General features: G+C 37.5%; 1 non-coding gene across 1 annotated transcript in view; it reads right to left on the reverse strand.

The window, feature by feature from the left end:
- Positions 1–26883, reverse strand: part of LOC102270211 (uncharacterized) — a 162024-nt gene that overhangs the window by 3997 nt on the left and 131144 nt on the right. Inside the window, exons 3-4 of the transcript XR_011464925.1 lie at positions 1454–1500; positions 365–480 (exon numbers count right to left, since the gene is read on the reverse strand). This is a non-coding gene — a transcript (uncharacterized protein). The remainder of the gene's footprint in view (positions 1–364; positions 481–1453; positions 1501–26883) is intronic.

Here is a 26883-nt window from a genome sequence, read left to right on the forward strand (position 1 = left end):
TTATACTCCCTGTAGCTTGGAGCTACATCATAGAGGTTATTATTCAACCTCTGGAGTTAAGAATTACACTATACTGGCCATCAGACTGCCAGTATTAAGTCAAGCAATTAAATCAAGTAAATGTAGTTGGTTTATACATGTAGGAAACATCCAGCAGGAATATACTTCAAGGTCAAATAAAAACTATTTTTATGAATGAGACTTCAGGCAAAGATACCAGTGTGTTTCTGTGGCTTTTACAGGAAAGAACAGTTATTTTCCATGTTTACTGTGCCTTGGCTATCAGAAACATGGATGTTCCTATTATTTTCTGATTTTGTCTTCATTGTTTTTGAAGAGGCAATAGTGAGTTTTTTGTTCTTACATTTTTTCACTGCAGAAAACGCATTTATTGGAGTACGTTTTGCCATTTGTTGCACAGACTGGATCCATTTCTCTGCTACAAAAATGTAATTGACGAATATATATACTACACTCTGGCTGTTAAACATAAACAGACAACATAATATTTTTCAGGTAACGAATTTCTTGAATAAAATGTTCTTTGTTCTTAATACATCATGGTATATATCAAAATGAAATATAGTCTATATTGAAGTTTAAAAATAGACACAAGTTACTCACATATAAAAAATGCTGTACAGTAGAAACCAACACAACACTGGAATGCAACTATCCCAACTATAAAAAAGTGAATTTGTTATAATTCTCCTGTTTTTCTCAATAGTTTCACTATTAGATAATCTGATACTCCCAGATTACTACTGTATATGTATTCTTTCATATATATTAGTGTTTATAAATGTGTACTTAACCATATACATATATATATATATAATTTGGTTAGTAATGGCAGTGTTGGTAATTTACATAAATAAATAGAAGTGTGTGTATACTGACATAACCTGCTTTTTTTAATATATAATACCTAAATTCTTATTGGAACATAGGAATGCTCATTCACTTACTTACTGCTATATGAGCTGACTTTTAGGCATGTTTAAATATATTCATCTGTTTAGTTGCTCAGAAATGTAGTTGATTTTCTTCACCTCTGTATAATATTTCACTCTGAGGTTTTATGAAAATTATTATTTTATATTCCTCCTATAAGTGGAAATTTTTTTTTAGCTACTTTAATTTTAGCCTTTCTCTTTTCTAGGGTAAACAACTCTACTTTAAACACCACTTAACTGCTTTCAGATGATGGTATATAACAAAGTTTATGCCCAATAATAAAATTTTGAGTAAGGGATATTTTTACCTTGTCTGAAATGACAGATGGTTTGACTGGCTGGCAAGATTCTATTTCTTGAACTTAGTGTAATAAGGACACTTTATCTTACTTTCTGAAGAATTATTATGTGGTATTTTTTTTTGTAAAATTACCTTTTAAACTAAATAATGAAAAGTTTACCTTTTTCAATTCCCACATTAATCAATATAAACTTACAGCTTCACGCATTTCACGCATTTTTCTTGAAGATGCAAAAGAAGTTTCTGCAATCAACATACAAAAGGAAGATTAAAAACAAGATGACGAAGAGGGAAAAACAGTCTTTGATAGGATATACCCACAGCTACACACATCACCTACACAAACACAGCAAGAAATGAGGTGAGGCTACTGTGGCAGTATCAGAATAATAATTTCACAAAATAACTCCGAACCTGGAAACAGAATTCTAAATTCACCTCTCTGTGAAAAAATAACTTTAAGTATGGTTTAATAATCACCAAAACTTCCTATGGAGATACCTTTTTTCCTCATTTTTATAAATAAGATATTCTAGTCAGAGAAAAAACACCTTGCTTAGTGCAACTTAATATGCTTGTATGAAGTCACTTAATATGAATAAGTTACTTACTACTTAATTTCTTCAAACTCAGCTCGAGTATCATGAATCACTTTAATACCTCACAGCTACTCTACTCTGAAATTCATGGGTCACCTTGTGCTTTATGAAAGATAATTGGTCAGCATATGGATCAATCAGTTCTCTCCTAACACAAATTTTGACTTTAGTACACTCAGAGCTGGCAAGCAATGAGTAGGATTGTTGAGGAATACCAGATCTAGAGGACAGTATTACTTCCCACACTCTGCATTTAGCAACCATGAAATCCAACCTCCAAAAATGGGGAAAATAAGATAAATATTTTTAGTCCTAAATGAACAAACCTCTAAATTCTACTATTCATTCTAACCACCCTTTCTGTCTCTACCTTTCTAAGGAGGAAAATGAGAAACCAATCAACTGACGCAATTTGTGAAAAGATATTTGTAACATATCCCGTTTCATTTTGCCAGTTTAAGTATTACACACCCAGGACATCAAGCGCCTCCCTTCCTAAATGATGGTAGTTGTTTCCTGCATTTTCTATGATGTGTGAACGGCTTCATCTAGGATTGAAAAATTTACTCACCACAATAAAGAGGAAATGCCAAGCCAATGATTAAAATAGCTTTGATCCATGATGAGAAGAAAGACATTTTATCAAGTCTGTAGAAGAAATGCATAGGAATGCTCATAACACACCGGCACAGGAACAAATTGCCCATTTCCAAATGAAAGTTTCTTACTTCTAAAGGAACTGACCCACTCTCCTAGATTTGTATTTATGGTGGGAATCTTGCGGCAATCCACAGGACATACAGGTGAACAGAAGGCCTCGCAGAGGCTTGAGAGAAACACTAGGACAGGTCCTCTTTGCCCACTTTAAGAAAGAGAAGTTCACTCTCCAAACCCTTGGCTCAGCCCACAAGGAGCCTGGCTGCATTTAAAGAAATATGCACTTTGGACGTTTAGTTTTTCCTCAGAAAATAAATAGTTGTTTCAGAAAGGACTGACCTGGAGCAGTCTTCTCCAGCGTGACACGCCAGGGCTGCCTCCAGAGCATCCCCACCTCACCTACCTGACACAGAGAAGGTGGCAGAGTGTGAGGGCTGCAGCTCCAGGGACTGCGCCCGTAGGATCTCCTCTCAATTTCCCCCAGCTGAGGAGTCTCCTTTAATGGACTATAGGTGAGGAGCCTGGTGCAGGGACACAGATGACCCTGAGCAGACAAGACCCTGAGGTTTTTTGTGTTCTTCCTCGTAAAGATCTCACACAGATCATCTCTCAGCAGGAGTTTGGGGCAATTTTAATCGGATGAACATGTATGAGGAAGGGAGAAGGTGACAACAATGCTTTGAAACCCTAAGGTATAGAAGAGATGGAGAGCTTTCCAAGCTCCTGAGTTGAAAACAAAGGCTCATCAAACCACAAAGAGAAGAATGAGTTTCGGGAGCTATAATTAGATACATACCTACACCCTTAGTATTTTGAAGGACACTAGAAGCCCATTAGACCCAACTGGAGATTTGATTTTCATTATACTTTTTTTTTTTTTTAGTTAAATGGAAATTTTCATAAAGCCGTAAGCACTAACATAGAGAGGTACTGTGTTCCTTTAATCAATTTTCCCCAATGAGAACATCTTGTAGGATTATAGTACAAATTCACGACCAGGAATGTTCAAAAAGCTCCCAGGTGACAGCCAGAGTAGCCAGCTTTGGGAAGTTGAGCTGGAGGACAGCATGTGAATACCAAGGAGAGCAAGAAGGCGTGGGAATACAATTGAGATCACAAGGGACAACACCCTAAACTATATGATGAATATAGTTTACAATCTTTAGTCAAGTAGGAAACCACACCGAGTTTGAAGTAGTAGGAAAAGATGTAGTATAAACTATGAAATCTGCTTCACAGCCTGAAAGTCCAGAATTCAAATGCCGTCTACCACTCAGCAACCTCGAGATAATACTCAGACTTTATAATTTACTATTTGCTAATTTTAAATGTGAGAATAATAATTTCTGTCTCAAAGATTTGTCATAAATATTAGTGATAAAATATTAAAACAGGATGAACTTGAAGTTGTGTTAGGCTTACATTTGTTACCCTACTCTAACCTGACTTTTTTCCACTGAAGAAAGCTAAGACTTAGAAAAGAACCTTTGAATACCACTATTCAAAACCCACTTAATGGGTTTTGAACAAAATCTTCTAAGTACAAAAATCTGCTAAGTACAAAATTTTTTCCTTTATTATAGTGAAGTTATGACAATGCTTCCACTAGATTTTTGAGATATTACAGAGATACCATCAGACACGTCTATGCAGATAATCCTGGCACATGACATTAGAGGAGAAATTAAACAAGTTTAGAGTTGAAGTGAATGTAAAGGCCTTGTACTGGCTTTTTTTCTCTATGTCCATTTGTTATTGGAGATTAAGAGCTGGAGACACTGCCTGTGAAACAGAACAGGTCACAAGTTTTCTAAATTATCCACTAAAGGAGTGTTAGATATATGGGTTATTTGATGCATATCTTTTCTGAAAATGCTTACATACATAAGTATATTTATATGCATAAAGGTACAGGTGGCACCCCACTCCAGTACTCTTGCCTGGAAAATCCCATGGATGGAGGAGCCTGGTGGGCTGCAGTCCACGGGGTCGCGAAGAGTCGGACACGACTGAACGACTTCACTTTCACTTTTCACTTTCATGCACTGGAGAAGGAAATGGCAACCCACTCCAGTGTTCTTGCCTGGAGAATCCCAGGGACGGGAGAGCCTGGTGGGCTGCCGTCTATGGGGTCGCACAGAGTCGGACACAACTCAAGCGACTTAGCAGCAGCAGCAGCATACTAAAATCATACATAAATATATGCATGTGTATATATGGATATATTCATAAATGTATATATAGTTCTATATACATCTATATATTTACAAATATACTAACATATATATATATAATAAAACATATATGTAATAGCATTATCATTAGATACAGAGACATCTATATACACATAGTATATAAATATACACATATATACACACACATATATATAAACATAAGTTATCTAAGTGAGCCCTAAATATCATCACAAGTATTCTTAAAAAAGGGAGACTGAAGGAAATTTGATGCAGACTCACTAATAAGGTCAAAATGAAGATGGAACTAAGAGAAATTTGAAGATGCTGGCCTTAAATATGATTGATGATAGATAAGAATAGAGACAAAAATAAAATCAAGATACTTCCTTGTAATTAGTTTTTAATTTGAAAATCAACAGTATATCTTCACATAACCATATACAAATACAAATTCCTTTTAAGTTATTCTTGTTAAATACTTTTGCCAGCAATCTTGTAAGTTGTGCAGGTCACCACATGTTCATTCACCTAATTCTACATTTTAGTAGTTGCATTGTTGAGTCAAATAATCTGTGCAGATTAAATTTTAAAGATAAGACCAATTTTCTCTTCAAAACTCTTACATCATCTTTCTATGGAAAAGACAGACTACAAGCATGCCTGTTTCTCTGTACCTCATTAAATGAATGCCATCTGAAGTATTTATGTTTTCACATACACATTTAAACATATATACAAGTAGAAAATGTTCATATTTGGAAGATTTTGTTTAGGAACAAAATTTCTCCATTTGGGAATAAATTAAATCTGTTTACTAATTAAGTTAATGAAGTAATAATTTCCACTTTTTTATTTTTAAGAATTTTCATCTACAAACATGGTTTAACTTCCTATTTATTTAAGTCCAGAGTATGTGAAGAAATTAATTATTCCTCTCTAATTAACACAATTCATATCTATGATCTGCAAAATGAGAAATTTGGAGATCTTTGGTGAAATCATGTTATATATAACACACAGAAATGTATCAGCTTATGTGAAATGGTGATGCGTGAACTTTGGATACCTGTCTGTTTTGTATATTTAGAGTTAACTCTAGCTGGAGAATGCTGAAATATGTGCTTCTTCTCTAATATACCAAGGTTTATGGTGCTTAAGAGATCCTGTTAGATGTTCACTGATACAAGATAGTTTAGTCTGTCTACATGGTCATAAGATCCCCCCATTCCTGCTAGAAGAAATATATATATGCATATATTCCAGGTTTATTGAATATGACAAAATAGACTACTTTGGAGATATGGCAGAATTTGGTTCCAGACTATTGCATGAAGTAAATATTGCAATGAAGTAAGTAACACAAATTTACTGGCTTCCCAATGCATGTAAAAGTTATGTTTACAGAGCCTGGCAGGCAACAGTTAAAGAGTTGGACACAACTGAAGGGATTTAGCACACACATATACATGTAACCTATAAAGTATACGGTAGCATTACGTCTTAAAAACAATGTACATACCTTAATTTAAAAATACTTTACTCAGCCATTAAAAAGAATACATTTGAATCAGTTCTAATGAGGTGGATGAAACTGGAGCCTATTATACAGAGTGAAGTAAGCCAGAAGGACAAACACCAATACAGTATACTAACGCATATATATGGAATTTAGAAAGATGGTAACGATAACCCTGTATACGAGACAGCAAAAGAGACACTGATGTATAGAACAGGCTTATGGACTCTGTGGGAGAGGGAGAGGGTGGGAAGATTTGGGAGAATGGCATTGAAACATGTGAAATGTCATGTATGAAACGAGATGCCAGTCCAGGTTCAATGCACGATGCTGGATGCTTGGGGCTGGTGCACTGGGACGACCCAGAGGGATGGTATGGGGAGGGAGGAGGGAGGAGGGTTCAGGATGGGGAACACATGTATAATTTTTTTAAATTAAAATTGAAAAAAAAAAAAAAAAAAAAAAGAAAATAAAAAATGTTTCCACCTGTTGAAAAAAAAAATAAAAATACTTTATTGCTAAAAAATGCTAACCATCAACTGACAAAACAGGGCTGCAACAAACCTTCAATTATCAAAAAAACACAGTATCTGCAAAGTACAATAAAGTAAAGCTTGGCAAAGCACTAATGAACATAGATGAAACAGTCCCCAGCAAATATTAGTGTACATAATTCAGCAGTATGTTAAAAGGATCATACAACATGATCAAGTGAGATTCATCCCAGGGATACAAGGATGATGCAATTTCTACAAATCAATCAATGTGATACACTAGGGCCTCTCTGGTAGCTTAGTTGGCAAAGAATCCGCCTACAATGCAGGAGACCCCAGTTTGATTCCTGGTCTGGGAAGAGCCACTGGAGAAGGGATACGCTACCCACTCCAGTATTCTTTGGCTTCCCTGATGGCTCAGCTGGTAAAGAATCTGTCTGCAATGTGGGAGACCTGGGTTTGATCCCTGGGTTGGGAAGATCCCCTGGAGAAGGGAAAGGTTACCCACTCCAGTATTCTGGCCTGGAGAATTCCATGAACTATATATTCAATTTCCACAAATCAATCAGTATGATACACTACAGTAAGAAATCAAGGAACAAAAGTGATAAATGATTTTATCAATAAATGAAGAAAAAGCTTTTGGCAACATTCAACATTCATTTATGATTAAAAAAAAAAACTCTCAAAAGTGACTATACAGGGAACACAATCAACATAATAAAATCAATGTATGACAGTTCAGTTCAGTTCAGCCGCTCAGTTGTATCCCACTCTTTGCGACACCATGAATAGCAGCACGCCAGGCCTCCCTGTCCATCACCAACCCATGTCCATCGAGTTGGTGATGCCATCCAACCATCTCATCCTCTGTTGTCCCCTTCTCCTCCTGCCCTCAATCTTTCCCAACATCAGGGTCTTTTCCAATGAGTCAGCTCTTCGCATCAGGTGGCCAAAGTACTGGAGTTTCAGCTTTAGCATCATTCCTTCCAAAGAAATCCCAGGGCTGATCTCCTTCAGAATGGACTGGTTGGATCTCCTTGCAGTCCAAGAGACTCTCAAGAGTCTTCTCCAACACCACAGTTCAAAAGCATTAATTCTTCAGCACTCAGCTTTCTTTAGAGTCCAACTCTCACATACATACATGACTACTGGAAAAACCATAGCCTTGACTAGACGGACCTTTGTTGAAAAAGTAATGTCTCTGCTTTTTAATATTCTATCTAGGTTGGTCATAACTTTCCTTCCAAGGGGTAAGTGTCTTTTAATTTCATGGCTGCAATCATCATCTGCAGTGATTTTGGAGCCCAGAAAAATAAAGTCTGACACTGTTTCCACTGTTTCCCCATCTATTTCCCATGAAGTGATGGGACCGGATGCCATGATCTTCGTTTTCTGAATGTTGAGCTTTAAGCCAACTTTTTCACTCTCCTCTTTCACTTTCATCAAGAGGCTCTTTAGTTCTTCTTCACTTTCTGCTATAAGGGTGGTGTCATATGCATATCTGAGGTTATTGATATTTCTCCTGGCAATCTTGATTCCAGCTAATGCTTCCTCCAGCCCAGCGTTTCTCATGATGTACTCTGCATATAAGTTAAATAAGCAGGGTGACAATATGCAACCTTGACATACTCCTTTTCCTATTTGGAACCAGTCTGTTGTTCCATGTCCAGTTCTAACTGTTGCTTCCTGACCTGCATACAGGTTTCTCAAGAGGGAGGTCAGGTGCTCTGGTATTCCCATATCTTTCAGATCCACATAGTCAAAGGCTTTGGTGTAGTCAATAAAGCAGAAATAGATGTTTTTCTGGAACTCTCTTGATTTTTTGATGATCCAGTGGATGTTGGCAATTTGATCTCTGGTTCCTCTGCCTTTTCTAAAACCAGCTTGAACATCTGGAAGTTCATGGTTCACGTATTGCTGAAGCCTGGCTTGGAGAATTTTGAGCATTACTTTACTATCATGTGAGATGAGTGCAATTGTGTGGTAGCTTGAGCATTCTTTGGCATTGCCTTCTTAGGGATTGGAATGAAAACTGACATTTTCCATTCCTGTGGCCACTGCTGAGTTTTCCAAATTTGCTGGCATATTGAGTGCAGCTCTTTCACAGCATCATCTTTTAGGATTTGAAGTAGCTCAACTGGAATTCCATCACCTCTACTAGCTTTGTTCGTAGTGATGCTTCCTAAGGCCCACTATGACAAGTCCACAGCTAATACTATACTCAATGATCAAAAGTAAAAAGCATTTTCTCTAAGATGAGGGAAAAGTCAAAGATACCCACTCTTGTTGTAACAGAGCAGGATGAACATAGCCCTTAGCAGGCAGCCATTGGTGTGCCTCATTATTCCATATGCTGTTACTAGGCAATGGATCTTGCCCAGCCATTGGTCACTGCCTCAGTGGGTCCTAACCACAAGCAACCAACTGTCAATGAGTGACCATTAGTTATCCTACTCAGCTGTGGTGGGCCCTACCCAGTAGTAACTGCCAATGAGGGACCATTAGGGAAGTGATTCAGCCAGGGGTGAGTGGTGTGGTAGTCAGGTGGAGAATGAGATAAGAGGCAGATTCAGGGCTTCTCCTAGAGGCCCACTAACTTACCCAGCCTTGATCCAGTGGATGAGCTGAGGACCCAAGGAACAGACTGGGGACTACATCCTGCAGGCTCCAGAGGCCTTAGTAAGGCCCTCTACTAGCCTTGGCCCAGGCCTTGAGGCAGTGGTGAGCCTCTCCTCCATCCCCATCTCTGCGACCTCACAGCAGTAGTCATCTGCCTGGGTCGCGTCTGTAAGACCTGGTCTCCCCGATTTGGACAGCCTGAGGAGACTGAGGGCCAGTTGGGTTGGGTCCCTGGCTCCCTCAGGGATCACAGCTGAGCAGGATGTAGGAACCTGGCTCTGAAGGAGCTGCCAACTGAGATCTGCCTCCTCTTAGCCAGGACTGGGACCTCTGAGGGAGAAAGTTGCGCCTTAGTACCTTGCCCTTTCTTGTCAGGACAGAGAATAACATTCATTTGATAGTTTTACAGGAATATCATTAACTGTCTATGACCTGACCTCAAGAACAAAGGATCTGACACCAAGAAGTTTGCAACAACTAACCACACCCCTCCCTCACCTTTTGCCTTTAAAGGGGCTTGCTGAAAGCTTTCAATCGTTTTGGGGTTCTTAGGGCATGAGCCACCCATCTCCATGTATGAATCTGTAGTAAACCTTTCTCTGTTGTAAATCTAATGTTTTAGTATTGATTGACCTCACTGTGTGTTGGGCACACAGACTTGTAATTCAGTAACACTGCCACTTTTATTCCACATATTATTGGAAGTCTAGCCCCAGCCATCAGAAAATAAATAATAGGAGTCAAAATTGGAAAGGAAGAAGTAAAAGTGTCACTAACTGTAGATGACAGGATATTACACATAGAATACTTCAAAGATGCCACCAAAAAAACTACTAGAGCTCATCAATGAATTCAGCAAATGGTGTAGGATACAAAATTAATATACAGAAATCAATAAATTTCTATATACTAGCAATGAACTATCAGAAAAGGAAATTAAGAAATGAATATCATTAAGAAACTAAAAAAACTTTTCATTAAAAGCAATAAAATACCCAAGAATAAAAAGACATGTACTCAGAAAATATAAGGCACTGGATGAAAAAAGTTGAACATTACAAAAACAGATGGAAAGATTTCCCATGACAGAAAGATTAACCATGCTCATGGATTGGAAGAATTAATGTTATATCAAAATACCAATGGCATTTTTTCACAGAACGAGAATAATCCTAGATTTTGTATGGAAACACAAAAGACCTCTAATAACAAAACAGTCTTGAGAAAAAGGAACAGGCTTGGAGGTATCACACGCTATGATTTCAAACTATACTACAAAGCCATCATGATTAAAATAGTATGGTTCTGACACAAAAACTGACATGTAGATTAGTGGAGCACAATAAATGCCCAGAAATGAACCTACACTTACATGGGCAAATTAATCTGCAATAAAAGAGGCAAGAATATACAATGCAGAAAAGACAGCTTTTTCAATAAATGTTAGGAAAGGTGGACACCTACACACATAAGGAACTGTTCTCATACACCAGGCACAAAAATAAATTCAAAATAGATTTTTTTACATGTAATAGACTTACATGTAAGGCCTGAAACCATAAACCTTTCAGAAGAAAACTAAAAGACAGTACACTCTGTGACATCAGTGTCAGCATTTTTTTTAAATATGTCTCTCAGGCAAGGAAAACACAATTAAAAAAAAACCCAAATGGGACTGTATCAAACTAAAAAGCTTTTGGAGAATGAAGGAAACTATTAACACATCTCAAAGGATGTGTACTGAATGTGGGAAAACACATGACAAGGGATTAAAGTCCAAAATACACAAAGAAATCATAGAACTCAATATGAACAAAAAAAAAGGGGCAGAGGATCTGAAGAGACATGTTTCCAAAGAAGACATACAGATGGTTAATAGGCATGCGAAAAGATGCTTCGCATTGCTATTCATCAGGTAAATACAAATCAAAACCACAATAATAAACTACTTCTCATCCGTCAAAATGGCTACTATCAAAAAGACAACAAATAACGAATGTTAGCAAGGATGTGCACAAATGAGGACTCTCATGCACTGTTGCTGAGAATGTAAATTGGTAAAGGCTCAATGGAAAACTTTATGGAGATTCCTCAAAATTAAAAATAGAACTAACATATGATCCATGAATTCTACATCTGGGTATTTATCAAAGAAAAAATCCACTAAGTCAAAAAGATATATTCACTCCTATGTTCACTAAACATTATTTACAGTAACCAATATACAGAAAGAATTTAAGTGCCCAATCAACAGATGAATGATAAAGAAGATGTGATATCGATAAAAATATTTACATACAAAATATACACACATACATAATGAAATATTGCTTAGCAAAATCAAAGAATGAAATCTTGCCTTTTGTGGCAACATGGATAAACTAAGAGGGTATTATGCTAATTGAAATAAATCAGACAGACAGAGAAATACTATATTATTTCACATATGGGGAATCTGAGAAGCAAAAACAAATGATAATAAACACAATATAAAGAGAAAGAGAGTCACAGGTACAGAGAACAAATAGGTAGTTGTCAGTTGTCAGAGGGGAGTGGGCTAGGGGCTGAAGAGAAATAAGGTGAGGGAGCTTAAGAGGTATAAACTATCAGTTACAAAATAAAACGATCACAGGTATGAAATGTACACTGTGGAGAATATAGTCAATAATCATGCAATATCTTTGTATGGTGACAGGTAACAGCTAAATTTATCATGGTTATCATTTTAAAATATATAGAAATATTCAATCACTATGGTTTCACCAGGAACCAACATACTGTTTGTTGTAGTCATTTATATTTCAAAAACAAAGTCGTAGAAAGAGAGATCAGATTTGCAGTTACCAGGGAGAGGTGGGTGCATGAGCATAGTTGAAAGGTAAAACTTCCAATTATAAGGTAAATAATTGTACCATGGTTGTAATGAACAACATGTTAAATATTATTAACACATAGATGTGAAAAATTTTCAGAGAGTAAATTCTATAGAAGTTCTCATCAGAAGGAAAAACTTTTTTTCGTTTCTCTAATTTTGAATTCTATAGGATGAGGGATGTTCAGTAAACTTATTGTAAATATTTCATGATATATGTAAGTCAGATCACAGTGCTGTATGTAAATTATACCTCAGCGAAACTAGAAAAGAAAAAAGAGATATTTAATAACGATTGTTGGTGAGGGTGTGGAGGAAATGGATCCTCATTCATTCCTGGTGGAACTGTAAGAAAATACAACCACTGTGAAAAATACAGGGTTAAGTTCTTGAAAAGTGCAAGATAACTACCACAGGAGGTATTCATTCCACTATTAGGTGTTTAACCAAGAAGAAAAAGACTTGTACAGTAATGGTCATAGCACCACTTTTCTTAATAACCCCAAAATGGTAACAATTCCAGAGTCCATAAACATGTTAACAAAACAAAGCATGGTATACGAATACAAAATGGAAGACCATTAAACATTAAAAAGTAATGAACTACTGATGTATCTGCTATAGTGTGAATGAACCACAAAAATATGCTAAGTGAAAGAAGCATAAATAAAACCACATATTGTTTCATTCTCTTTACATAAAATGTCTAGAAAAGGCAAAAAAGAGAAATACAATGTAGATGAGTAGTTGCCTTGGTTTGGGGGTAGTAAGAAGGCATGACCTCCAAAGGATGAGAGAATTTTGTGGGAGTGATGTAAACACTCTAACGTTGAATTGTGGTGATGGTTGCTTATCCTTCTCTTTCTCTGTCCCTGTGTCTCTCTCTCTCTCTATACACACACACACACACACACACACACACACATATATGTATACTTTTTCTTCTGTAGAAGGACATGGCAACCCACTCCAGTATTCTTGCTTAGAGAATCCCATTAATAGAGTGCCTGGTGGGCTACAATCCACAGGGCCACAAAGAGTTGGACATGATTAAAGTGACTTAACATGTATGCATGCATATAAGTATTTTAACTATTCCATCATGTCTAAAAATGATTAATTTAGGGTATATAAAAGCAACAAGAACTGGTTATTAAAAAGGATAAAATTTCAAGTTTTGTATTCAAACTCTCTTTCATTTTCAAAATATTAGGTTTAAAATATACTGCTAAGTCACTTCAGTCGTGTCCGACTCTGTGCGACCCCATAGACGGCAGCCCATCAGGCTCCCCATCCCTGGGATTCTCCAGGCAAGAACACTGGAGTGGGTTGCCATTTCCTTCTCCAATGCATGAAAGTGAAAAGTGGAAGTGAAGTCGCTCAGTCGTGTCCGACTCTTAGCAACCCCATGGACTGCAGCCTACTAGGCTCCTCCATCCATGGGATTTTTTCCCTCTATCTCATTTTCATTATGTGCAAAATATAGAGCTGATATGTACATAACATGATTTTTCAAAGACCTAAATTGGATAAATGTGGAAAACTGTTTCACAGAACTTTTGAGAACAGTCACACAAAAAAGATGCATTTCCATTCCTTCAGTTCAGTTCAGTTGCTCAGTAGTGTCCGACTCTTTGTGGCCCCATGAATCACAGCACGTCAGGCCTCCCTGTCCATCACCAACTCCCAGAGTTCACTCAAACTCATATCCATCAAATTGGTGATGTGATCCAGCCATTTCATCATCTGTCATCCCCTTCTCCTCCTGCCTCCAATCCCTCCCAGCAACAGGGTCTTTTCCAATGAGTCAACTCTTTGCATGAGGGGGCCAAAGTATTGGAGTTTCAGCTTTAGCATCACTCCTTCCAATGCATATCCAGGACTGATCTCCTTTAGAATGAATTGGTTGGATCTCCTTGCAGTCCAGGGGACTCTCAAGAGTCTTCCCCAACACCACAGTTCAAAAGCATCAATTCTTCAGTGCTCAGCTTTCTTCACAGTCCAACTCTCATATCCACACATGAGGACTGGAAAAACTATAGCCTTGACTAGACAGACCTTTGTGGACAAAGTAATGTCTCTGCTTTTTAATATGCTATCTAGGTTGGTCATAACTTTCTTTCCAAGGAGTAAGCATCTTTTAATTTCAATACTTCAATCACCATCTGCAGTGATTTTGGAGACCAAAAAAATAAAGTCTGACACTGTTTCCACTGTTTTCCCATCTATTTGCCATGAAGTGATGGGACCAGATGCGATGATCTTAGTTTTCTGAATGTTGAGCTTTAAGCCAACTTTTTCACATTCCTCTTTCACTTTCATCAAGAGGCTCTTTGGTTCCTCTTCACTTTCTGCCATACAGGGTGGTGTCATTTGCATATCTGAGGTTATTGCTATTTCTCCCGGCAATCTTGATTCCAGCTAGTGCTTCTTCCAGCCCAGTGTTTCTCATGATGTACTCTGAATAGAAGTTAAATAAGCAGGGTGACAATATACAGCCTTGACGTACTCCTTTTCCTATTTGGAACCAGTCTGTTGTTCCATGTCCAGTTCTAACTGTTGCTTCCTGACCTGCATACAGGTTTCTCAAGAGGGAGGTCAGATGGTCTGGTATTCCCATCTCTTTCAGAATTTCCCACAGTTTATTGTGATCCACACAGTCAAAGATTTTGGCGTAGTCAATAAAGCAGAAATAATGTTTTTCTGGAACTCTCTTCCTTTTTCCATGATCCAGCGGATGTTGGCAATTTGATCTCTGGTTCCTCTGCCTTCTCTAAAACCAGCTTGAACATGTGGAAGTTCATGGTTCACGTATTGCTGAAGCCTGGCTTGGAGAATTTTGAGCATTTCTTTATTAGCGTGTGAGATGAGTGTAATTGTGTGGTAGTTTGAGCATTCTTTGGCATTGCCTTTCTTTGGGATTGCAATGAAAACTGACCTTTTCCAGTCCTGTGGCCACTGCTGAGTTTTCCAAATTGGCTGGCATATTGAGTGCAGCACTTTCACAGCATCATCTGTCAGTATTTGAAAGAGCTCAACTGGAATTCCATCACCTCCACCAGCTTTGTTCGTAGTGATGCTTTCTAAGGCCCACTTGACTTCACATTCCAGGATGTCTGGCTCTAGGTCAGTGATCACACCATTGTGATTATCTGCATTGTGAAGATCTTTTTTGTACAGTTCTTCTGTGTATTCTTGCCACCTCTTCTTAATATCTTCTGCTTCTATTAGGTCCATACCATTTCTGTCCTTTATCGAGCCCATCTTTGCATGAAATCTTCCCTTGGTATATCTAATTCTCTTCAAGAAATCTCTAGTCTTTCCCATTCTGTTTTTCCTCTATTTCTTTGCACTGATCACTGGGGAAGGCTTTCTTATCTCTCCTTGCTATTCTTTGGAACTCTGCATTTAGATGCTTATATCTTTCCTTTTCCCCTTTGCTTTTTGTTTCTCTTCTTTTCACAGCTATAATAACTTTAATCAATATATTTAAATATCTACATAATAATCATCTGTGCTTTTGCTTATTATCTTGTTTCTCACATCTGACATAACTTTATATATATGGAATTAAAAAAATACATAAATGAAACATACATGTTTCCTAAATAATTTTTTCACAAAGTCTTCTACAAAGAAAAAGTGATGCAACTGGCTGAAAACATTTTTCTAATGTTGCTCTACAAAGTAATATTCTAATGTATACTTTCCTTAAGAGGGATATTATAGATTTAAATGATCTAATAGCTCCCACAGTAATTACTCTGAAATTTAAAAGTATCCATTGAGAAGAAAGAAGACCAAAATGCCTAGTATAGCATATTATACTATACTAGTATATGTATCAGAGAAGGCAATAGCACCCCACTCCAGTACTCTTGCCTGGAAAATCCTATGGACAGAGGAGCCTGGTAGGCTGCAGTCCATGGGGTCGCTAAGAGTCAGACATGACTGAGCGACTTCACTTTTACTTTTCACTTTCATGCATTGGAGAAGGAAATGGCAACCCACTCCAGTGTTCTTGCCTAGAGAATCCCAGGGACGGGGGAGCCTGGTGGGCTGCCATCTATGGGGTCACACAGAGTTGGCCACGACTGAAGTGACTTAGCAGCAGCAGTATATATATAGATTTCTAGTTGTCATTTGTATATATAGATTTCTAGTTGTCATTCAACAGTCAATCTACATTTCTCTCAAGGTATGAATTATACTCGAGGTATGAATAATCCTTTCTCACACAGCTAAAGCCTGCTTCTTGTGGCTGAAGATGGAGACAAATGGAGAAACATCTGACTGAGACCTAATATAGCAAGTACTAAGTCAATAAAGGCCATATTACCTCCCATGTCAGGAGCACCCACTTACCTCTCAACTGACTTGTGGGACCAAGAATGAAAAACATGATAAATTTTTCCCAAGCATCATTAATCTTTTATTATCTATAGACTTTTAAATTCATTCAGTTATAGCCATAATGTAGGTCTTAGAGTCAGTATTAACTAAGATCCATGACCACATTGTTAATCTGGGTTGCTTCTTAGATTTCAATTCAGACACCTCTCCTACAAGTTCCAAGTCTTTAGTACAGAGAGAATCCATGTTATCTGTACTTTTTATAAACACCCTTAGGACTTCCCCGGTGGCTCAGATGGTAAAGTGTCTGTCTACAATGCAGGAGACCTGGGTTCGATCCCTGCGTTGGGAAGATTCCCTGGAGAAGGAAATGGCAACCCACTCCAGTACTCTTGCCTAGAAAATCCCATGGACGGAGGAGCCTGGCGCAGGCTACTGCCCATGAGGTCGCAAAGAGTCGGACATGACTGAGTGAGTTCGCTTTCACTTTCAATCTAATATTTGGTCATCTTTGGAAAATACCTTTCCGACTATAGGTGTGAAAAATATGTTTGTCTTAACTAATTAGCCAACCAAATAAACAAGGGGCATGTTAAAAAATATATATAACACCATTCAACATTTTATGGAGCAAACATTTAATATTTTAAATTGCATGAGGTTGTACATTATCAAACATATGACTAAGATACTACTTTTTCAAACTCTCATTGAAGAACTAAACACAGTAACAATGCTGAAACCAAAGGATCTTAAAGTTAGAAAGAACTTGGAATATCCTACATTCCACCTTGAATTCTGCAGGGTTCACCTGATCATCTAAGAATGGAAGACACTGAGTGTGCAACTCTAAATGTCTGTAGAATCCACTGCAAAATGGAATCACAGTAAAAGATGTAGGAATGTGTAGCTCCAGCAAAACCTCAACATTTACCATAATGAGCAACATAAATTTGCCAAAACTTTTTTATAAAAAGAATCAGAGAGGAAGGGGGGAAAATGATTAAAGAACTCAGAAAATTAAACACTCTGGCAATACATAAAATGTTCCTAAATGAGGAGATTTGAACTATGAGACATGACAGAAAGGCTGTGTTCTATTTCCATAAGGAGCAGGACCCCTGTTGCTTCTGTCTTACACTGTTCTGTCCCTACCATGGGACTTTTTAATCCTTCCTATTTGCTTAATCTCACAGAAAACTAAGATCAATCTGATCACATGGACCACAGCCTTGTCTAATTCAATGAAACTATGAGCCATGCCATGTAGGGCCATCCAAGACGGATGGGTCATGTTGGAGAGTTCTGACAAAACGTGGTCTGCTGGAGAAGGGAATGGTAAGCCACTTCAGTATTCGTGCCCTGAGAACCCCATGAAGAGTATGAAAGGCCCAAAAGATAGGACACTGAAAGATGAACTCCCCAGGTCAGTAGGTACCCAATATGCTACTGGAGATCAGTGGAGAAATAACTCCAGAAAGAATGAAGAGATGGAGCCAAAGCAAAAACAACACCCAGTTGTGGATGTGACTGGTGATAGAAGCAAAGTCTGATGCAGTAAAGAGCAATATTGCATAGGAACCTGGAATGTTAGGTCCATGAATCAAGGCAAATTAGAAGTGGTCAAACAGGAGATGGTAAGAGTGAATGTGGACATTTTAGGAATCAGGGAACTAAAATGGACTGGAATGGGTGAATTTAGCTCAGATGACCATTATACCTACTATTGTGTGGAAGAATCCCTTAGAAGAAATGGAGTAGCCATCATAGTCAACAAAAGAGTCCAAAATGCAGTACTTGGATGCAATCTCAAAATGACAGAATGATCTCTGTTCATTTCCAAGGCAAACCATTCAATATCACAGTAATCCAAATCTATGCTCCGACCAGTAATGCTGAAGGAGTTGAGGTTGAATGGTTCTATGAAGACCTACAAGATCTTCTATAACTAACCCCCAAAAAAGATATCCTTTTCATTATAGGGGCCTGGAATGTAAAAGTAGGAAGTCAAGAAATACCTGAAGTAACAGGCAAGATTGCCCTTGGAGTACAGAATGGAGCAGGACAAAGGCTAATAGAGTTTTGTCAAGAGAACGCACTGGTCATAGCAAACACCCTCTTCCAACAACACAAGAGAAGACTCTACACATGGACATCACCAGATGGTCAATACCGAAATCAGATTAATTATATTCTTTGCAGCCAAAGATGGACAAGCTCTATAGAGTCAGCAAAGAACAAGACTGGGAGATGACTGTGGCTCAGATCATGAACTTATTGACAAAATCAGACTTAAATTGGAGAAAGTAGGGAAAATCACTAGACCATTCAGGTATGACGTAAATCAAATCCCTTACAATTATACAGTGAAAGTGAGAAAGAGATTCAAAGGATTAGATCTGATACACAGAGTGCCTGTAGAACTGTGGATAGAGGTTCGTGAAATTGTACAGGAGGCAGGGATCAAGACCATACCCAAGAAAAAGAAATGCAAAAAGGCAAAATGGTTGTCTGAGGAGGTCTTACAAATAGCTGAGAAAAGAAGACAAGTGAAAGGCAAAGGAGAAAAGGGAAGATATACCCATATGAATGCAGAGTTCCAAAGAATAGCAAGGAGAGATAAGAAAGCCTTCCTCAGTGATCAGTGCAAAGAAATAGTAGAAAACGACAGAATAGGAAAGACTAGAGATACCAAGGGAACATTTCATGCAATGGGTACAATAAAGGACAGAAATGGTATGGACCTAACAGAAACACAAGATATTAAGAACAGGTGCAAGAATACACAGAATAACTATATAAAATAGATCATCACAACCCAGATAATCACAATGGTATGATCACTCACCTAAAGCCAGGCATCCTGGAGTCCCAAATTCAAATGGGCCTTAGGAAGCATCACTGCAAACAAAGCTAGTGGAGGCGAAGAAATTCCAGTTGAGCTATGTCAAATCCTAAAAGATGATGCTGTGAAAGTGCTGCACTCAATATGCTAGCAAATTTGGAAAACTCAGCAGTGGCCACAGGACTGGAAATATCAATTTTAATTCCAATCCCAAAGAAAGGCAATGCCAAAGAATGTTTAAACTACCACACAATTGCACTCATCTCACACGCTAGTAAAGTAATGCCCCAAATTCTCCAAGCCAGGCTTCGACATTACATGAACTGTGAACTTCCATATGCTTAATATGGATTTAGAAATGGCAGAGGAATCAGAGATTAAGTTGCCAACATCTGTTAGAGCATTGAAAAAACAGGATGTTCCAGAAAAACATCTATTTCTGCTTTATTGACTATGCCAAAGCCTTTGACTGTGTAGATCACAACAAACTGTGGAAAATTCTGAAAGAGATGGGAATACCAGACCACCTGACCTTCCTCTTGAGAAACCTGTATGCAGGTCAGGAAGCAACAGTTAGAACTGGACATGGAACAACAGACTGGTTCCAAATAGGAAAAGGAGTATGTCAAGGTTGCATATTGTCAGCCTGCTTATTTAACTTATATGCAGAGTACATCATGAGAAACGCTGGGATGGAAGAAGCACTAGCTGGAATCAAGATTGCCAAGAGAAATATCAATAATCTTAGATATGCAGATGACACCACCCTTATGGCAGAAAGTGAAGAGAAGCTAAAAAGCCTCTTGATGAAAGTGAAAGAGGAGAGTGAAAAGGTTGGCTTAAAGCTCAACATTCAGAAAAGTGAGATCATGGCACCTGGTCCCATCACTTCATGGGAAGTAGATGGGGAAATAGTGGAAACAGTGGCTGACTTTATTTTGGGGGGCTCCAAAATCACTGCAGATGGTGATTGCAGCCATGAAATTAAAAGATGCTTACTCCTTGGAAGGAAAGTTATGACCAATCTAGACAGCATATTAAAAAGCAGAGACGTTACTTTGCCATCAAAGGTCCATCTAGTCAAGACTATGGTTTTTCCAGTGGTCATGTATGGATGTGAGAGTTGGACTGTGAAGAAAGCTGAGCACCGAAGAATTGATGCCTTTGAACTGTAGTGTTGGAGAAGACTCTTGAGAGTCCCTTGGACTGCAAGGAGATCCAACCAGTGCATCCTGAAGGAGATCAGTCCTGGGTGTTCATTGGAAGGACTGATGCTAAAGCTGAAACTCCAATACTTTGGCCACCTCATGTGAAGAGTTGACTCGTTGGAAAAGACTCTGATGCTGGGAAGGATTGGGGGCAGGAGAAGAAGGGGACGACAGAGGATGAGATGGCTGGTTGGCATCACCGACTCGATGGACGTGGGTCTGAGTGGACTCTGGCAGTTGGTGATGGACAGGGAGGCCTGGCGTGCTGCGATTCATGGGGTTGCAAAGAGTCGGACATGACTGAGTGACTGAATGAACTGAACTGAAGAGACATTCACAGGAGAAAATCAAATTTAATTATGTAACTATGTAATTTCTCATGGGAAATCCAAACATGAGAAATTCCAAAGATGGACAAGATGATACACACATACACACACACACACACACACACACAATTCACAGAGAGATATTTGCTAGGTTCTGAGCTGTCTAACACACCAAGTTTATATTATATACTCTAGGTATCTCTGGTGAAACTCCCTTCCTAGAACAGGTCCTGAATCTAGATTCTTTTAGGCAACTGGGGGAAGGTCAAAGGTTCTTCCTGAGTCTTTTGTGTGTTAAATACAATCAAGCTGAAATAATCCTTATGCCAAAGAGATCCCTTTAGAAGTGGCAAATTCTGCTTCCCTACAAAAGCAAGTCTATTAGAGGCTCACTTAATGTTGTTCAGTAAATTTTCATTCTAATGAATACATAAAATAAAGAACAGACACTTGAGATGTCAAGTAAAAAGTAATTATGCTATCACCCTTTCATTTGCAAAAATATTTATAAAGTCATTACCATGAACCTGACATTATATTGATGGTATATTATTGTTTTCAAATATTAATTCTACGGTTCATTAGAAAACATAAATTTTAAATGAGCATGTGGCCTTACAGTTATGCATAACTCTTATCAGTCCAGAGGTGGATAAAAATGGATCACCATCCATCATCTACCCCAAACTGCAAGACTTTGGTTGTGTATGTTAGGGTCTCCTCCAGTCCAGATCTACCCATCAACTTTGGAACCATTACATGGAAAGAAAAACAGTCATGAATGAGGATGCTAACTCTTTTATGGCTGTTATATTAGTTTAGCCTATATCCTAAGAAATACAGTGAACTTCAACCAACCTTTTGTATGGAGCTGCGTATCTTTGAATATTAAGTGTATTTAATATGTCAGTCTCAATCTAATGATGCAGATGACTATTGCTAGGAATGACTAGGAATACCTGAGGCCTGAAGTACTGTGGCAGCCCCATTTTTCCCAGCGAGCCAGTACTGTATGGGTCAGGCCCTTGTGGTTCTTATTATGATTGAAGGACACAATTTAGGAATGCAAAGTGGATAATATTGTCAGTTATGCTCCAGACATACATAGGCCATGTGCAATTTTATGTGGTCTCTAAATTAATCTGTATTTGGGGGTAGGGGAAAGATGGATGAGGAGATCTGACTTAACTAGGTGTCACTTTCTAATAGGGATCAGGAAATCATCTTAATCTTAATATTAGCGCCTTTTTTCCACCTGGCAAAACTAAAACTATGCTAGTACACAAAGTATCACTTAGGTTCTTGAGAACAAAGGAAAAGGAGCCCAAGAGAAGCAACAGGCAATTAGAAGGGAAAGACCTCTGAATCTTTAATAGACAAAACTCTTTTTAGTTGGAAGGTGCAGGCAGCTTTCTTTCTTATATAAATTTAATTTCTAAAGTGCCTCTAATGACACTGAAAAGGTGGACAATAGTGCTGAGCATATTTAAAGACTTTCAAACTTATCTACCTTTCTTTTTTCTCTTTTTCTTGTGACCCATACCTGAATTCAATCTCCATCTCCTGACCCAGAAGCCACAGGTCCAAACATACTTTTTGTCTTATCAGGTAGACTGGCTCATGGATATTCATGAACAAGATTATTTCAGTTTCACAAAATAAAATCTTATACTTCTTCATATTCAAGTTTTACTATAAATAATAACCTCATAATACAAACAATGAAGAGTCAATGGAAGACTTCAGTAAGGAAATAAGAATAGATTTGTATTTTAGAAACAGTATTCTTGAAATCTATCTGAAAGGATAGATAAATTTCCCTGCAAGTCAAAAATAAGGCATATCACATTCATTTATGAAAGGACTATATTAGAGAGGGGTACATCAGCATATCCAACCTGTGGCTGCTCTGGGAATTTTTGCTACTCAATGTACAAAGGCTCTGCTCGACCTTTTCAACTGTTATTTTAAACTTGCCAGAACTTGATATGGGAAATTCCTTCACTTAAGAAGAAGAATAAATAGGAAGACTGGCTGCAAACCTATGAAATTATTGATAATGAAACTAATTAGGAGAAATTTAAAAATGTATACAAATATGAATGTATACAACTAAGTGGAGAAACTGACATTAAAACTCAGCTCTACAGCCCCATCCATCAGCAGACAGGGTGCCTAAAGCCATACTGAGCTCACAGCTACCCCTAAACATATACCTTGACATGGTCCTGCTCATCAGTGGGACAAGACCCAGCACTACCCACCATTGGGCAGGCATCACTTCCTCTTACTGGGAAAACTGCATAAGGCTTAGGACCAAACTTACCCACCAGATGACAAAAACCAAAAGCAACAGGAGCTATGATCCTCCAGCCAACAGAAGAGAGACCACAAACACAGAAAGGCAGACAAAATGAAAGTGCAGAGAAAAATGTTCTGGATGAAGGAAAAAGTAAAAACCCACAAAAACAACTAAGTAAAGTGAAGATAGGGAACCCATCTGAAAATGACTTTACAGTAATGATAGTAAAGATGATCCAAGATCTCATAAAAAGAATAGAGGCACAGACTAAGAAGTTACAAGAAATGTTTAATGAAGAGTTAGAAGATTTAAAGAACAAAAGAGCAGACATAAACAACACAATAGATGGAATGAAAAATACACTAGAAGGAACTGATAGCAAAATAACTGAAGTAGAAGAACAAATACGTGAACTGGAAGACAAAATCATGGAAATCACCAATGTGGAACAGAATAAAGAAAAAAGAATGAAAAGAAATGAGGACGGTCTCAGAGACCTCTGTTGCTGTTGTTCAGTTGCTAAGTCATGTCCAATTCATTGGGGCATAATTCAATGCATGGACATTCACATGACAGTGGTCCCAAAAGGATAATAAACAGAGGAAGAGCCTGAAAAAATATTTGAACAGATCGTAGCTAAAAATTCCCTAATATGAGAAAGGAAACACTCAAGTAGAGGAAGCACAAAAATCCTACACAAGATAAACCTAAGGAGGAACACACTGAGACACATATAAATCAACGTGACAAGAATTAAAGACAAATAAAAATATTAAAAGCAACAAGGGAAAGCAACAAACAACTTGCAAAGGAATCCCTGTAATGTTATCAGCTGATTTTTCAGCAGAATTCTGTAGGCCAGAAGAGAGTGGCACAATATATTTACAGTGATGAAAGGGGAAACCCTGCAACAAGAATACTCTGCTCAGCAAGGTTCTCATTCAGATTCAAAGGTGAAATCAAAAGTTTTGCAGACAAGCAAAAACTAAGAAAATTCAGCACCATCAAACCAGCCTTATAACAAATCCTAAGGGAACTTCTCTATGCAGAAAAAGAAAAGGCCACAACTAGAATCAAGAAAATTATGAATAGGAAAGCTCACTGATAAAGGCAAACATAAAGTAAATGTAGGAAATCATCTACACCCAAATATGATACAAAAACCAGCAATCACAAGAAGACGACAGTACTAGTACATGATAATTGAAAAGGCACTGGAAATTAAGAGACCAGCAACTTAAAACAGTCTTGTACATATATACACTGTTATATCAAAACCACATGAGAAACCACAAACCAAAAATCTACAGCAGATACACAAAAAAAGAAAAGTAATCCATACACAACACTAACAATAGACATTGATAACAAGAGAACACAAAAGTAAGGGAAAATAAAAGACCTTTCAAAAAGTCCAAAACAATTAGACAAATGGCAATAAAACATGCATATTGATAATACTCATATAAGACAAAATAGACTTTAAAATAATGTTACAGGAGTGAAAGAAGGGCACTACACAATGATCAAGGAATTAATCCAAGAAGATATAACAATTATAAATACACATGCAACACAGGTACACCTCAATATATAAGGCAAATGCTAATACCCATTAAAGGAGAAGTCTACACTAGCACAATAATACTAGGGCACTTAAATCAGTGGATAGATCATCCAGATGGTCAGTAATGTAAAACAGGCCTTAAATGACACATTAGACCAAATGAATTTGGTATTTCCATCTGAAAGGAGCAGAAATCACTTTTTCTCAAGTGCACATGGAACATTCTCCAGAATGGATCACATCTTGGGCCACAAATCAAGCCTTGGTAAACTTAACAAAATGGAAAGCATATCAAACATCTTTTCCAACTACAATGTTATGAAATTACAAATCAATTACAGGAAAAAATTGTAAAAAAATGCAAACACACAGAGGCTAAACTATGCTGCTAAACAATGAATCACTGAAGAAATCAAATAGGAAATAAATAAATATCTAGGCCAAATGACAACAAAAAACATTGATCCAAAACCTATGGGATGTAGCAAAAGCAATTTTAAGAGAGAAGATTGTACCAATACAAACTTACCTCAGGATACAAACAAAATCTCAATAAATAGTCTAACCTTACATCTAAAGCAACTAGAGAAAGAAGAACAAACAAAACCTGAAGTTAGTAGAAGGAATAAAATCAGAAAAACCAGGGCAGAAATAAATGAGAGATGAGGAAAACAACAGAAAAAAAATCAATGAAAGTAAAAGCTGATTCTTTGAAAAGATAAACAAAATTGATAAACTCTTAGCCAGATTCAACATGAAGAAAAAGAGAGAGGATTAAAAAAAATTAGAAATAGAAAAGGAAAAGTTTAAACTGGCACCACAGAAATATAAAGAATCATAAGACTACTACAAACAATTATATGCCAATGAAATGGACAACCTAGAAAAAAATGGATAAATTCTTAGAAATATACAACCTTCCCAGACTTAACCATGAATAAATAGAAAATATGAACAGATCAATCACAAGTACTGGAATTTAAAGAGTGTTTAAAAACTTCCAAAAAATTAAAGTCCAGGACCAGATGGCTTTATGGGCAAATTCTATCAAACACATAGAGAAGAGTTAATAATATTCTTCTGAAACTCCTTCAAAAAATTACAGAGTAATGAACACTCCCAAGCTCATTCTATGAGGCCATCATAACCCTGATAAGAAAATCAAACAAAGCTACCACAAAAAATGAAAATTATAGGCCAATATTACTAATGATATGGGCTTCCCTGGTGGCTCAGATGGTAAAGAATCCATCTGCAATGTAGGAGATCTGGGTTCAATCCCTGGGTTGGGAAAATCCCCCTGGAGGAGGGCATGGCAACCTACTCCAGTATTCTTGCCTGGAGAATTCCATGGACAGAGGAGCCTGGCGGGCTACAGTCCATGGGGTCGCAAAGAGTTGGACATGACTGAGCAACTAAGCACAGCACATCACTGATGAACACAGGCAAAATAATTCTCAACAAAAAAATTAACAAACTGCAGCCACAATGCATTAAAAGGATCAAGTAGAATTTATCCCAGGGGTGCAAGAATTTTTTAATACCTGCAGATCAACCAGTGTGATATAACACACTAACAAATTGAAGAATAAAAACCATATGATCACCTCAATAAATACAGAAAAAGCTTTTGATAAAATTTGACATTCACATATGAAAAAAACCCTCCAGAAAGTGGAAACAGAGGGAATTTACCTCAACACAATAAAGGCCATATATGACAAACCCACAGTTATTATCATTCTCAAAGGTGAAAAGAAAGCTGAAAGCATTCTAAGACCAGGAAAAAGGCAAGTATATTCACTGTCATCAATTTTACTCAACACAGTTTTGGAAGTCCTCACCATGGCAATCACAGAAGAAAAGAAATAAAAAGAATCCAAACTGGAAAAGAAGTAAAAATGTTCCTGTTTGTAGATGACATGATAGTACACATAGGAAACCCTAAAGATGCTACAGAAAACTACCAGAGCTCATCAATGAGTTCAGTCAAGTTGCACTATGCAAAATTAATGTACAAGAATCTTTCATAGTCCTATACACTAACAACAAAATATTAGAAAGAGA

This window comes from Bos mutus, chromosome 7, assembly GCF_027580195.1.
Source record: "Bos mutus isolate GX-2022 chromosome 7, NWIPB_WYAK_1.1, whole genome shotgun sequence".
NCBI lineage: Eukaryota > Metazoa > Chordata > Mammalia > Artiodactyla > Bovidae > Bos > Bos mutus.